At 25.4% G+C, this 17,152-nt stretch overlaps 3 non-coding genes across 3 annotated transcripts; 1 reads left to right on the forward strand and 2 right to left on the reverse strand.

Annotated features, from left to right (window-relative positions):
• Positions 1–4,628: 4,628 nt before the first annotated feature.
• Positions 4,629–4,700, reverse strand: Trnae-uuc (transfer RNA glutamic acid (anticodon UUC)). Its single transcript has one exon. It is a non-coding gene; the product is annotated as a tRNA-Glu (tRNA).
• Positions 4,701–6,257: 1,557 nt separating this feature from the next.
• On the reverse strand, positions 6,258–6,329 carry Trnae-uuc (transfer RNA glutamic acid (anticodon UUC)). Its single transcript has one exon. It is a non-coding gene; the product is annotated as a tRNA-Glu (tRNA).
• Positions 6,330–7,124: 795 nt separating this feature from the next.
• Positions 7,125–7,197, forward strand: Trnaa-agc (transfer RNA alanine (anticodon AGC)). The gene has a single exon. It is a non-coding gene; the product is annotated as a tRNA-Ala (tRNA).
• The last annotated feature ends 9,955 nt before the right edge of the window (positions 7,198–17,152 follow it).

Here is a 17,152-nt window from a genome sequence, read left to right on the forward strand (position 1 = left end):
CACATATATAATGTTTGTAATCGTATTGTTTTGCAACTAAAATTATTTCTGTTTTAAGAATCAAAAACAAAATAAACATTTTAGAAAGATTGTAAATGTTTTTGCTTGAACTAATTAATATTGAATTTAAATGAATTTTCAATGTTAGAATAGTAAAATAAAATCTAAAATATTTTGTCAAACATTTTCGACATTGACCGACTTAAGGCAAATCTGTAATGTGTTAGTTGACCTTGGAAAATTATTAGAAATGAAATACTTTAATTTTTTTGATCTTTAAAGGCAGTATTGCCATTACAACAGTATTAGTTCACTCATATAGATGCAAACTATATACAGCCACGTGTTTTATAATGCTAAGCGGTGTTCCCACTTAGTAAAAACAAAATGTATATAATTTCGAGAACAGAATGTATCCAGCCTCGTAAAGTAAAATTATAATACTAAGTCGTCTTATATTGTAAAAATTAATTCATAATTAATATTAATTTGTTTTATGGTTTATTATTGTATATTATTTATTCTATATTTGAACACAAGCATGTTGGTATACTAATTTAATATATTAGTATGTTTGTTACTTTCTTCTAAAAAAAATTTGAAATATGTTTAGCCAGAATATGAATATGTAAAGCCAGAAAATACAACTTTTCTTGAAAATAAAGCAATTTAGTGATTTAATATTAGCAGCACTTTGATATTTATTTCGTGTTTGAGGAAGAAATGTATCAATATTTTAGAAAAATATATATTTTAAAAATATATATGTATTTTAGAAAAATGTAGCCAATTGCGGCATTTTAGCAGATTGGAGTATCTTTGTGTCAACGCTAAATTTAAAACAAAAATGTATCCAATTGGAAACACTGATGCTAAGCATTGTTCGTTAAAATACCAAAATATGATAAGGTAATCAATGTTGACAGATGGAAATTTTTTCTTTTATGAAAATACAGTTTAATACAAAAATATGGAAATGAAAAAAAAAAATTAATTAAGATATTTTTAATATTGTTCGATTTCGAATTTAAATTATCTTAACTCTTTATAAATTCTAATTTCGAAATTTCAGAAATTTCAAACCGTATTCCAAGAAATTTCTTTCTTGTCCATTTACTTTGTACAAACTGTCTGGAACAAAACATTAAGAAATAAAAGTTTATATATTTCAAGGGTTTTTGCCAGAACATGACATCTACATTTTTGTCATTTCAAGTAAAACACCATTGAAAATTTTTTCGCGTTAATTTTCTTTCACTAAAACTTTAACTATTGGAAGTTTCGGGAAGATGTTTTTAAAAAAAGCGTTTTAAAATGTTGCTACTGAATATTACATAGTATTAAAATTCTAGGATATTTTTCTTTATCAAATAAGATATACACTTTTTCCAATTGGAATTAGTATCAATCAGAACTGAATAACATCACTTATTTAGTTTTAAATGTTTTTAAAAGTGCATTGCAGTTATATGAAAATAACCAACATGAACATTTAAATATGAAATGTAAAAATGAATATGTGCAGATGTTGCATTGATTGCAACTTGAAACGAAACGTTAAAAAAACTAGAATATATTTTTATTTACAAAAGTGTATAACATGCCATATCCATATTTCAATGCTTTCTTAGAAGATTTTATGATCCCGAGAAGAGAATAACTGTTGATATCTAAGTTTGTCAGAAAAATTTTTGGAACAAATGGTTAGTTATAATGTCCTTAAAAAAAAAAATTTTTAAAATTTCCAGTAGTTATATGGAAGTAGTAATATGACAATATAATATAATGTTATATTATATTTTTATTTATTTTAAATAAAAGTTGTGGGGTTATTATTGCGATGAAATTTTATTGTGCTTGTGTCAGTTTTTGAATAGTTGTCATAAAACTTCAAAAGTAATATTGTCACATGTCTTAGAAACTATACCGACCGAACAAAGTATTAAAATTTGCGTAAAAAAGTTAGAAGGCGGTTTGATATTTTGATCGTGGTACTACATATTCTAACAACGTCTGTCATATTATATAAAGCAATTAAGAAATACAATACTAAAGTACAGTACAATATTACTTAAAAAGGTGTAGTTACTAAAACAGGTTTAGTAAAATAGTTATAACATTCTATCAGAATATTAACATTAGCTTATAAACCATTCGTACAGGTTGAAAGGATCTGTTCAATTTTATCTTTTCTCGTTTTGTTTATAATTTCTTATATTATTATTACGTAGAATATAAATTTCTATATCCATACATAATATTTATTTTAAATTAAGATCACCCCAAGATCTTCTGTTATTAATTCAATTTCCCATTCAAATTTCCATGAAGTTTCTATTGAGTGGTTTGACAGGTTCAAGTTATTGCCATTTAGCAATCAGAGTTATTTCTAAATATTTCAAAAACAAATTTTTAAACTCAGATTGTCAAAGTGCGGGGTATTATTCAGTCGGTTTATACCAACTGAGTAATACCCTGCACTTTGTAATACATTATACATAATGTATGTTGTACTTAGATGTAAAATAAATTCTCTAACTTTTATTTTTAAAACGTTTTATGGTTCTAAGAACACGGTTAAAAATTTTTTGAAAGATTATCAATTAAAAATAGCTCAAAATAAATTTTAAAATGCAGAAAGATTTATAAATTTACGATATAATTGTATGTATTAATGCCATATATGCGCACATTATATACTTACGTATTGTACATATATATGTACGTATGTACCTATATGCAATTAAATTTTTTGAGAACAGTTTTCACTTTAAATGTGAAATACCAACATTTCACAGAGTACATTTTAATTATTTAGCTTTTCTAAAACCTAAAATACATTACAACACTACATAGTAATACTGCATAGTTATAAACACTATTTATTATAATTTACTATAATATATACTTATTACCTGTTGTGTTTGGAGTGAAAACAATTTATTGACCTTTATGTTACTTTTTCTTGTTCCACTTCCATACATACGTTTGTTTCTATACATATTTACACCTGGTTATAAAAAAGTATCTACAAAATATGTGTGCGTAATCATAAGTATTACATTTATCAGGAAAACTGCTTGGCTTATTTGTATTTATATAAAATACATTCAAATAAAAATGAGTGAAACTGAATATTGTTAATTTTTATTTCAGAATTATATCTCACATACGTTTTAGTTACTTCATAATTTATATAGTTTTAATTTGCATTGAAAAATTTGTCATCAATTGGGATAAGAACTCACCGGTTCTAATCACAATTAAAAGTCAAATGACGAATAGTGTATTATGATTGTATATGATTATAACTACACATCATACTAATTAGTACAATACTCGACATCGAATTGTCTAATAGTATGAACTGATGGCTTTTAAAATAAAGATGACGTTTTTAGAAAAATTCTAAAAATCTTTGTTGGTTTTGAGAAAAAAAATTCAAAATATTTTTATAATTGAAACTTTATCTGCAAAAGTTTAACAGGTTTTAACTAGTACGAACATAAGGAATAAACGTTTAAAAAATGTCAGTTTTACACTGTATGTCGACATTTAACCGCGAAGTAAATAACATTGTGTATACTTACAATTAAAAGCATTCCACAAAATGTATGCGATATTAGATTTATGTCGATTTGCAACATTTATAGTAAAATATTTGTATTATGCTTAATTATTGTATGTATGAATAAATATGATGTAGAGCAATTTCTTCAAATGTAAGAAAAGAAGTGGGGGACAAATGCATTTTGTATGAAAATATTTTACAAAAACAATATTTTGAGATTTTTAGTTAAAACTCATATTTTTTCAAGCAATATGAAGAATGTAAGTCAACAAATAATAAAAGTTTTACGATATCTTATAAATGTAAATCACTTTAAAATAATGTTCCAAAAACTTAGCTTCTACAAGTGCAAATAGAATATTTGAAAGCCTCTTGAACAACTTACAACAAAAATTGTATTTGTGGAATTACTATTGACGCTAGGTTTACAAAAATTTGTAGGTACATGCGCATGGTTATAGAGCATTCACAGAAGAAGGGAAAATTTTTTATTGTAGGTTTAGTTGGAATAGTTCTATTTGGAGCCGTCGAAATACAAACCAACGAACAGAAAAACAACAACAAATTATTGTACACTTACGGTAAAAAGAAAACCGGGTAGCAAAAAATGTGATTTCATTTTAAAAAGTATTAAGAGTGTGTAAAATTGTGGACGCTTCTTGCAATAATTGTCATTTTTGTATTATCATTTTGAATTAATGTACTCGTACATTTTAAAAGCATGAAGCAGCAACCGCAGTATAAGTACAAGTTTTACTTATAGTAAAAAACTATTAATCAAATTAATAGTTTTGTTTAATTAATGAAACCCACTTAAATTGCATTACTTCAAAATTTTTAAATAAAATATATTTATTTTTGTTATGATTGTGACTGAGTTTTATTTTGTTCTTGATTTTCGTTTCGAAGTTTTATTTATATTTTAAGTTATCGACAATACAATTGCAAAATTTTATTTATTGTAACATAAATTTGGATTTTTCATTCTTCTAAAATTCTATATGTTTATACAAAGCATAATACTTAAAAAAAAAATTAAAACTTTATTAAAAAAAACTTCCCATACCGGGAATCGAACCCGGGCCTGCTGGGTGAAAGCCAGCTATCCTAGCCACTAGACCATATGGGATATATTTAAATTGTGTTCATTTTCCACTTTGACAGAAAAAAAATAATTTTGAAATCTATGATTTCTTGTAAAAATAATTCATACCTTGAGCATAACACCGCAACATTTCTAAATTTATAGTTTTGAGTAAATTGAGGTCAAAGTTATGGCAAACATTTCATTTTTTAGTATTGTTTTTAAAGTATAAAAAAAACGTCAGAATATTGCTTTGTTATATGCATTAAAAAAATGATATATGTACATATTTTATTTTGGTAATTCTATAAAATTGCAATAATGTTCAAATTATTGTGGTTTAAATCTCAATTTCTTGTTATAAAATTGGTATAAATCGAAATGTTGCGGTAAATGATTTAAAATAACCGCGTGTACTATTAGAATATGTCGCTGAACTAAATTAAAATATTTTTTAAGATTAGGTGAAAATTCAATACCGCGATATCGCAAAATGTCGCAGTACTGAATTTAACAAGAATCACACTTCAATAAAAGTTCGAAAACTGAACTCAAAATTTTGAATAAACGCCGTAATTTTTGATATGTCCTTACGAGATTTGGGGCAAAATATGGAGAAATATTTTATGCTTTCAACAACATACCTAGTTAAAAAATTGAAGACTGCGAGATGTTACGGTATTATTCTTTTACTCAAAATGTGTGCAAAAAAAGTTTTTACTTACATGCAGTTAAAATTTTCGTTCAAATAAGCAAATTAAATTTGGAAAGATAAATACGTTTTCTCATGAGAAATTACGTCTCATCTACTAGAATTAAAACATTCTGTTGGCAAATATTGCGATTCATTAAAGAGTTAATTCACACTAATTAAGCATGTATGTAGAAAAAGTATTCTAAATTGAATCTGTAGTTAATAACACTTTTTTTTAACGTATGTTGACTTTAAAAACTTTTGTTTCTTTTCTTTTGTTACACACAGAAAATCAAACAAAATATTTTTCTTCATCTGCTGTAATATTAAAAGAGGTTCAGGGTTCTAATGAAGTTTTTTGCAATGTTAAAAATATTGGTGATAATGGTAACGAAGCGACGCACCAGTACCTAAATTTTAAACTGCTTAATAAATTACTTCAAGTGAATTAATTTTATTAGAAAATTCCACTTTTTCTGTATTTACCTCACATTTTTCAAAAATAGTAAACCTATCGATATTTTTCTGTTAAATATTATTGGTTTTCATTTCCAAGGAAGCTTCCAATTCAAAACTCAATAACAATGCAAGTCTCCAACTTCTCTTTATAAGTCATTTATTATGAATCATAAATGCATTTCCTTATCTTCATAGGTTATTTTATTTTCATAATTATCTTTATAGCTCTCTAAATACAGTATCACTACATGTTAGAAAATTGTGTCCAATATTAAAAATATAAAGAATGAAGGCAATTTTGAATTTTTGACTTTAAACAGAAGCTATAAAACTTACTTATTTTTCAAATTGAAGAACTTACTTTACAAAAAACATACACATACGCACAATATAAATAACACAATTGTATCATTTTTCAAATTAAAAAAAAAAAAAATATGAAAAAAATTTTCCCATACCGGGAATCGAACCCGGGCCTGCTGGGTGAAAGCCAGCTATCCTAGCCACTAGACCATATGGGATATAAATATTTTGTACTCAACTTCAGTTTTTACCAGCCAAAAGTTTTTAATTTATATTTAAAAATTTTCTAACACAAAATGCTATGTGTATACTTTAATAATAAATTATGTATGTTTAATATGTATAGTAATTACTTATGTTTACTTAAGCTTAGAAATTTTAAGCATTTTATACTACACGTTTCAGAACATGTGTGTATATTTATGTGTAATATTTCACAAAATTTCTAAATTTAATTATTTATCAACCTTAAGATAATAAATCCATACAAATGAACCATTGTAATATTAAACAATTTATCATTTCTGTTATATTTTTATTTTACTGTTATATGTATATGATATCTTAAAACCAAATTATCTTTGAATAAAAGCCTTAAAAAAAGCTGGAATGTAACAGACTTACATTGTATTTATAAAATGATAAATACTTTATAGAAAGTCATATGTACAAAAGTATAGCTACGTAATTAGCGTTCTTCTACTTGTATCCAAACCAACTCATGACATAATACGTTATGTACGTACTTACATACATATGTATACATAAAATTTTTATTTTTTTCAATATAGTATTTACCACGTGGTTTTTGTTTTGTTGACAAAAAATCGATGTTACAACTACATAAACGAATAAAACTACTCAAAATTATAGAGTTACAAAATGAGTGATTTTTATTTTAGAATGAGTAAAATTACAATGAGTGTTAATATAATGTAATTTTAGGATTTTATAATGTAATATATGTGTGTGTCGTACGATTAAATTTGATTATTGCCAACAAAATATACAACGGGGATGTAGCTCAGATGGTAGAGCGCTCGCTTAGCATGTGAGAGGTACGGGGATCGATGCCCCGCATCTCCAGCTGTTTTTTTTTTACCTTTTTTTATATATTATTAATTATTAAAATAAAAAAAAATGTTATAATTACGACGCTTGTTTAGTAATTTTACAAAACTCGTTTGTTTTTCATTTCATGATTCATAAAATTTTCTCTAATATAAAATTCACTATCAATGTACATAGTTATAAAGTGTATGTAATTTTTGTTTGTTTTATAATTTAACGCGTCTATAAAGGTAGCTATGAATGTGCTTTATTAAATTGTACAATAATGATTAAATTACACAAACGTGCTTTAAAAATAATTTTAAAAAATCTCTTTTAATAATTTTAAAAAATTGATTTTCTCTTATTAGTTTTCTGTAGCTATTCTGTAGACAAGCTCATAGTTATTTCTGTAGAGAAATAGTTCTTCGTATATACTATACGTACAATACACTTTTAATCATCCATAGACGAGCCTATTTAAAAGAGCTTCATATGGAAAGCAGAGTAAAGTTTCTCTAAAGTTTGGATGCAAATTTTAATCTCTTTTAGGTTTATAAGACATTATATATATTATTTTTAAATGGACATTATATATTATGTCATTATCATCTTCGTCAATATTAGCAGCTTATCATTGATTTTCTACTATAAAATTCAACGTAAAAATCAAAAATTATCATTATGTCATGTATTCACTAACCTGTACTAGCAATACTTATCGTCGATTATATGAAAGCACGATTTGCTTTTCGGTGCATTTCGAAGGTCCGTTCAATAATTCGGAACGCGTAACGAAATCCACCGTTCTAAAGATTTCTAACTATAAGGGAAGTATATTTTAAAGTATATTTTTTTAAGTTTTAAAAAATTTTAAAACTATTTTATTAAAATTACTGAAAAAATTAACATTTATTGAATTTACAAATTATTTTTATTAAATGTTAAAGTGCAATAACAAAATTCAGTAGCAGATGTGCGTAATATAAACGTATGTATGTCATATACAATACATATATATTACAGGCTAGCAAATTATAACCTAATTTTAGAAAATAAAGTACTATAATAAATCTTTATTCAACCATACCGATAAATAATGACAATTTATCACAATTTCTTTTAATTTTTATTAATTTTATGTCATTAACAAATTAATCATCATAAAATTTTACTATCAATTTAAAATTTTTAATTTTCTTGAGTATGATCGTGAAAATTTTTTTTCCGAAACATTAAGCATCTTTTGCATATTCAAAATTCAGATAAGTGTGCAAATATCTGCATTGAATTTTAACCATATTACTAAATTGTATGTGCATGTTGGTACGTCATAATGTTCTTTTTAATATTATTAAATTGCACATGTAATTCCAAATCAACAATTTACACTCCGAATAATAATTTTTAATATTATATATAAAAACCGTTATGACCCCTTCTAATTCATTTCGATTATTTAAAATATACCATATGAATTAATTTAAATTTACCCATAGGACAACCCTTGTGAAACGGTCAAAATCATTGTAATATTATGTAATTGCGAAAAATGTGAAGGTATACGTATATACCGAATATGTAGATACCAAAAAAAAAATAACCTTTATTATACAGGGTTCTTAATTTGTAGAGAAATTTTTTATTGCTTCACGTATGATGTTCTTGTAATAGGTTACACCTATAAATCAAACATTTAGGCATAATATGATATGGAGGTATTTGGATTTCTTCAGAACAAAAAAAAATATTAATTGTTCGGTTTACAACCAAAAGCAAAATTCTGAAATATATATATACATATATATATTATAGAATAAACGCATGACCAAATTCTCACGAGTACTTTTCGACTATTTTTCGCCATGCATTTCCAGTTTTTTCCATAAAACTGTAAAAAATATTTGGCCTTGCCTCAGAAACTATTTGCGATACAAAACCTGAGTATTTTGAGTAATTGATTTTCAAAAAAAGTTATTTAATCGTGTAATTGTTTTTACAACTTTTGGGGTTACTTCGAAATTTTTTATTCAAAAGGAAAACGTCAAATAATGCAACTGCCAATAAAACACCCTTTCCTTACTTTTGTATGAATAAATAACTATAGAAAACATTTTTTATGGTTTTTATTCTAATCGTCAAACTATCCAATATTCTTTCAATATATCCTTACCCAAAACATAAAAATAAAAAAAAAATACATATTGCAAAAAAAAAGAGGGTATTTGTAATGTCCACTTTTGTTACGTATACAAAATGTACAACAGAAAGTTCATAATATTGAAAAAATGTCCTTCCTAGAACACATATGAAAATTATAGTATATACGTATATGAAAATAGTAAATCAGGATGTAAAAAATATGGTATAAAGCAAAAAGAAAATAAGTAAAATGGTTATTATTTTGTTCTTTAGTTTATTGTTTTTGTTGTTGTTGAAATTTACATGCTTAATGGATGTATAAATGAATGTTAGAGTCTAGAATCTGGATATTTTTGATTTTGAATAAATAAATATCAATAGGTATGAGGACATATGTATGTATATGAGGACATATTACTTGAGTACATGTATACATTTTTATTTTATTAAATGGCTTTTATAAATTAGGTCAGGACCATATTTAAATTTTTTTTTTCTTTTTTATATTTTTTGTTTTTTTTCTTATGAAATATTTTTTGTTTTTCGTTTTCTCTTCACTAATTTTTATTTTATACCAACTTATGTCATACATTAAACACAAGCTATTAAATAGATAAATATTAGAAAAGTAGATCAATGGTTTTTACACCAGCACTTTCAAAACGTTATTATTTCAGAAATTAAACAAAATTGGAAGGGTTTCCAAAAACATTGCAGAAAAAAATATAATATAAAAAAAAATTAATTACTACGAAATTTATGCATAAAGAATAGACACTAAGTTTTACTTGAAAGGATAACGAGATGACAGAGGTTCGGTAATCGACTAGCGTTTGCTGGCCCAGCTTTGAGGCCAGTAAATGAAAATTTTGCAAATAAGTACCTTTTCCTGCGCATTTAACACTATTCATGTATTTAGATAGCGTTTAATTTTGCGATTAAACAAACTCGATGAAAACATCACATTTTATCAATTTTTAATGGAATCAAACCAAATCCTTAAACTATATTGGGTGTGTAAACCTTGCCTTAAAATCGTAATTTTACAAGAGTCTTTCGGTTCTACATTGTTATGTTTTTGAAAATCGATAAAATTAAATGTTACTTCCCAAGATGTTTATGATAAAGTTAAAAAGCTATGCACAAAAACAACATTTCAAGTTTAAGCCCGGAAAAACAAATTTTTTCAGTATAATTTAGAGCTCTAAAAGCTTTTGGAACTTTTGGAAGTCTGAAAGTTCTAAGACTACAATTTTAATATCATTTTGTTGTTGTCTTTATTGTTTTTCTTTCAGGAACTCGATAAAGTTCGATTGCAATATTTATGGTTTCGTATCTTTCAGACTGCGAAAACTCGTAGCATGAAATGTGAATATTCTAATTATATATCAAAAAACTTATACCCAATAAATTCGATAATAAGAAATTTTTTGGATGTGAACCAAGTATGAACAAGAAATCTCTTCCTATTCAAGGTTTTTTATATATTAAATGAACCTTAGTCCGAAGAAATAAAAAATTTGGTTCATACGTTCAAATTACTTGCATGCTTAACTCACGTTTAGTAATTTTAATGATATCGAATTCGTATTTTTACTCAATTTTGTATTAATTTTCATATTACTTACTGAAAGTAACGTATACGACAAACTTTGTGTTAGTATACGACTTGTCGAAATTAGTGAATTTTTATGAATAAAGCAAAAATTCTTTTAGGATTTTTTCTTTTGAATTAACCCTTGTCATTAAAAAAGAAAGTACAAGAAACATTGGTATATCAGAATTATTGTAATTTATTGAAAATTCTAATAAAACTTAGATAGTAAACGTCCTTTTCAAAATGTCCTTTATTTTTACTATCTTCTCTTCTTCTTTATCAATTTCCTTTCCTCTCTTTTTCATTTGTAGCAACATGGAATTCGAATATTAAAATATTTTTATATCAGAAATAATTCACATATGAGATTTATTTTGAATTTTTATGTTCTCTTTTTTTTAAGAGTACAATTGTGTGTGTATTTATATGTGTTCATATACGACCCCTATACGTTTTAACATTTTCCATTTCCTTTCATTTAATTCCTTCAAATGGCCGTAGATCTAATTAATTAATTGGATAGTGACCGGTCACTAATTTATGGTCACAAAGTTACTAAATAGTTTTTATTTTTTGTTCAATTTCTGCTGATTTTTACTTTTTTTGTCCTTTCTTATAGTTCCTTTATACATATTTATTTTTTTTTTCGCTTTCTGATTTTTCGATTTTATTTTCACTTTTCAATTTCCACTTCATTGAAAAAGTTTCCATTTGTATAAATAATAAAATATATTATTTACATTTGAAAAATGTTTCATGCTAAATGTATGTATACATGTAAGTATATTTACAATATACATAAATGGCTGTATATATTATTATTTTAATTATATGCACATACTGAACATATAAGTACACATATATGCACGTATATACAAAATGTTACTTTGTAAATGCACTTTTTTTATGGTTTTTCATTTATTTGCTTTAAGCCATTTCAACGTTCAGAAAAAATTAATTAAAATTCTAAACACAAAATTCATGTGTTTAGTACTTAGTTATTTTAAAATTAGAGTATGGGAGGAAAGAACTAAAATCATGAACCAATTATTGTCATTTTGTAAATTTTGTTATTTTAACGAACGGTCATATATTCTGAAAATTTTATAGAAAATTTTTGTGGTTTGGTTGTTTTAACTATATTATTTTACTTAGCTGGCATAAAAATTTATGTTAATTCTGCATGCTAGTTCTGTATATAATTAGTAAAAAATAATCATTTGATCGGGTAGAAACCTTTGAAAAAATACACCAAGTTTAATTGCTATACCGTCGCGTTAACAGTCTTTTCGGACAAATTTCCTCTTTTTTTCTTTAATTTGAGTATAACAAGATTTTTACGATGCTCTTTCAGAATATTTTATCGTTTATCTCTATCAGCATATCTATCGTTAACAGTATTAGACTCTGAAATATTAGGCGAATAAAAAGTTTAGCATATTACATAAAATTGTGTAGATTTGTCTTGCTATTCCTTACATTTTCTGAAATTTTCATGATATAATCTCGGACAATAATTATAAAATATGATCATATTACATGTTTATAATTATTGTCCGAATTTTGAATTACTTAAAGTATAAATTATAAAAATATCAGAAATATTCCGCAGATAAATTATGTAACTTATTTTTTTCTTTTAAATTTAAATTGTTTTCGTCATTAGATTGTAGATTTTGTCCCATTCCGTATGAAATTTTATATACCTACAATTACTTTAAAATAATTTTACTCAAAACCAAAGATATTAAGCCTAAAATATTGCTTAAATAGAAAGTTCCTATAGCACTTAAATAGAAAGTTCCTATAGCACTTAAAGTAGGTACAAAAAATATAGAATGAATTTTTTGTTTTAAGATACTTTTCATGCTTTTGGGTTTGAAATTAACCAAATTTTACACCAATCACCGCTATCACAATTTTTATGTAATTGAAGTATCTCAATAAGATAAAGGTGGCAAAGTCCAAGCTTAATGACGTTTTTGTATTGTACTTTAATAGAAAAATTCATGAGACTTTGTAGTAAGAGAAAACAATATTATTTTACACTTTCGTTACTTACTTTATTTCACATAAGTATAAAAATACATATAGAGAAGGATGAAAAGTCATCTCAGGCAGTAATCCTGGCAAAATAAATTAAATTGAATAAAATGAAAAGTGAAAAGAAATGAAACTAAGTAACTACTTACAAAATGTAACGAAAAAGAAAATGCGGCAATTTTATGTAAGTTGTATCGAATCCTTATTATTTTGAATTTTATACGCCGTTTCAAGCAGGATTTAATAATTGCAACAATGGGCTTATAATTATGCTTTTGTGCTGCCAAAAGACTAAACTACCAAAAATTTAGAATGAATATTCTGGGGTATATATGAAATCTCCGTGGTAAAAATTTTCCTTTATTTTAAATTGTAGGCTTACGCGAACATTTCTTTGGCCAAGTTGTTAAGAAATGAGTTTTTAAACATCAAATTTAGTAAAATTATTTCAAAGATTATAAGGAAACCAAAACTTAAAATAGAAACACTTGTTAGGTTAGTTTTTGAACTACCTTTTCGTATTATTCGGCAGATTACACTCTTAACAAGTGCATACTATTTTAATTAACGACGGTTGCATATTCTTATTTATAGATTTTTCTGTTATATAAGAAAGGAACTTTATTTTCGTAAAAATTCCACCGAAACCAGTAATTGAAACATGGCAAATTCATTATGTTAGGAAATATAAATTGTTGATGTATTTACACTTCTTATGCAGAAATTATTCAACCCTGATCTTTGCATTTTTCTTTCTTTATTTCTTGGCGAACCAAACGATTCATCTTGTTGTCTGGAATAAGGATTTATCAATGATATTAGAGTTTTTCTTTCTTCATTTTTCTTTTACCAAAGGATTTAAACGTCATCGATTTTTTTGGTTAGTAGAATTTGAAGAGAAGGTATTAACATTAAAAAGCAGAACTAAAGTACTAACAAATGCAGAACAAGCGACGTGTAAATATAGATGGCGAAAAGTAGAGAAATTAAGAACAAAAAATTTAAACGGAGGAAATGCAGTTATAATTTCATAACATGTAACAAACTTACTTACGTATATGTACATACATACATATTGAATGCTAAATAATTGATAAGTTTGTATTCCCCCACCATACTCCATATTACTCCATATTATAAATAAAGTCGGAGAAATAAAATTTCTTGTGTGAAATCGGAAGATAAAATCATATAGGATAAATATTTCTTTTTGTTGTAAAAGGGAGAATTAAATTAGTCTTTTAGTTGTGACTTACCTTATAGTATTTCATATAAACAAACTACACCGCGTCACATGAAAATGTCAGTTGCTGACGTAACGTCTCTTTATAATACAATATGTGTTAGGTAAAATGTGTCGATTTCATTATGAATTAAAGATTATGATCACAGCAGTGTTATTGTATAAGAAATAAAAATTTGAGCAATTTGAGTATACCGTAGGTGGTAATATTATGGAATTTGTTTTTAGAAACGAATTTGTAAGGCAGTAAACAAAAACAATTTACAAAATGAGAGAAGAACTTTAAAATTATGATTAGAAATTCCTTTAACACATGTTTGACGTCAGCACAGGACAGTTCGTTTGAAAATATTGTGTTTTTGACAAATAAAAATTTTAATTTTGACATCTCAATTACAATGAAAATAATTTGAAGTTTAAATTTAATTATCATAAATCACAACACGTATGTTTTGTAGTTTACGTATGTCACGCAGTTTTCTGTTATCTGCAAGTATTATTAAGTTTTGTTAAAAAAATTTCAGAAACGAACGTAAAGTATTGTGTTAGAAAGCAATAAGTAATAAAAATAGTTTTTCTATTTATGTAAATTTATTTGCCATACAAATTTCTTGTAAACCTTTAAAGCATCTTAAAGCTCTTTAATATAAGCAGAAAGATTTTAAAAACGGAATATAATCAAGAATATTATTCTTATAACCACAATAAGTCTTTTAAAAAATACCTAGAAACTTAAAACAATATGAGCACTTACTGACCCAAAAACAAAAAATTTTACTAAAGGAAGCAATGTGATGTTATTATACAGAAAATCCTTAAATATATTATTTTATACTTATATAAAATTACATGTCTACCTACTATGGAAAAAGCAGTTTTTAAAAGCTCTTTCATATTGTGTGCATAGGCACGCAGAAGAAACATGAATTCAATTTAGGTACTTATAATGTGCAAGAAGAATCAAAACGCTGCACACTATAATGACATAATAAAAGCATTAAGGGAATGGAGTAGAAATGTATGTATGTATACCATAAAAAAAGTATGTTTTTGAATTGCTTCCAAGTGCACTCTTAATGACAATATTAGTATCTAATTCAAGATGAAAGTTGAAAAAAAAACATCATAAAAAAAATAATGAAAATTGAAAATCTAGAAAAGTTTGTAGCAAAAAATGTATTTAAAATAATTTTTTTTTTTAAAAGAAATCTTTGATAAAACAAATTAGTTATGCTCTAGTAATTTCTATTGACTTTCAACAAAAAAATAAAGTGGCATAAGATTTTATTGCATATTATGCATAAGCAGATGTGTGCCAGACAGGTGTAGTTGTAAATGAAATAAACAATCAATTCGAGCAAAGATAGAATAAATTTGGTAGGAAATTTTTTATAACATGAAAATCGAGCTGGGGCCTTACTATGTAATTTGATTTTCGTGGATTTGCAGAAATGGAAAGGTAGTACTAAACAAAATTATCGAAAATCGTTTAATGAAAATCGAATTAGATATTAAGGCCTCTCATATTTAATTTTTTCTACTTGATTTCTTATAAGTATCTTTTTCAAAATTTGAACAAAATTTTAACAAAAACTGCTGGTGATGTTAAAGCGTTAATTAAAACACTCAAATACGCGTTTTTCTAAAATAAACGTTAAATTTGATATTCGGGATTCAATATTTTCTTTACCAAGAATTCAGAATTTTGGTTTCATAAAAATAAAATGTATGAATTGTGATGAAAATATTTAGTGCTTTGCACGTTTATTAAATTTTATCAGACTCAGTATTGTAAATCTTAAAAAAAATTTACACTCTTACTTGTTCCGAAAGATCGTCCGATCAAAAAAATCTGGATACTTTTTGTAAAATTTTGATGATAAGTATTACGATAAGTATAAAATGCGTTAGTCAATATTCAAATTGATATAAAGTTAACTTTTGATTTTTGCGGTGAATTTCGGTATAGGAATTTGGCAATTGGCTGAGTAATTTTAAGCATGGAGATAATAAAGAATTTAGTAAATAATATTATCAATACATAGAAATGTTAGCATCAAAACATCAAAATATTGCTTAAACATCTTGTAAAAAAAAAAGAAACGATAGGCGACATCAGTGTTACCGGTTAAACAAAATGAAGTCATTTCATCTTTTATGTAAATATTCACATAATATGTAGTTGAGTGTATTTATAATACATACCTACATATTAGAAGAAAATTCATAAAATGCTCATATAAACATACTGAAATACTGAAACATGTTGGCATACGCAATATATTTACATAAAGTTGAAGATCATATGAAAGTGGATATTAAATGAATAACACACATATGTACATACACCTTTATTTTGTGATATTTAAAATTCTTACTTTACTTTTATTTTATTTTTAAGAGTTTTTAAGTAGAAAATATAAAATAAACTTTTTTTTTTTGATTTTACAAGACAATTTTATGAGACAACTTTTTGTTGCAATGTGGTTAAGATAAAATCTTTTAGCTTTTATACGATATTACATAGAAGTAAATTAGAATTAAGTACAGCAAATTATAACGAATAACTAAAAATATTTCAATTAGTAATGTTTAAATTTGTTGATCATGAAAGAATTGTAAGAGGAATATAATTTGTGGAATTTGTATTAAAGTTTTATGATATGAGTTTAATTGATTTTGAATCTCAATAAAATCATTTACTAAGGTTCTTTATAAAAAACTTATTTCTCATTGCTAAACAGTTGAAAAATTTTTATACTTACTTTAAAACAATCGCCGTGATTTTGCGTTTTTATGCCTTCTTCTACTAGACGCGTTGCACATAAAAAAAAATGAAACGCGTCTAGTAGAGTAAGGCTGAATAATTTGTTGCCTGCTAAGCTTTACCTCATCTTGATTGAAATAAAATTCATCGGTAAATTCACAATTAAGTTTTAAAGTTTCAATTAATTTTGCAATGAGTA

This window comes from Condylostylus longicornis, unplaced genomic scaffold, assembly GCF_029603195.1.
Source record: "Condylostylus longicornis isolate FDR11 unplaced genomic scaffold, ASM2960319v2 ptg000018l, whole genome shotgun sequence".
NCBI classification, from domain to species: domain Eukaryota; kingdom Metazoa; phylum Arthropoda; class Insecta; order Diptera; family Dolichopodidae; genus Condylostylus; species Condylostylus longicornis.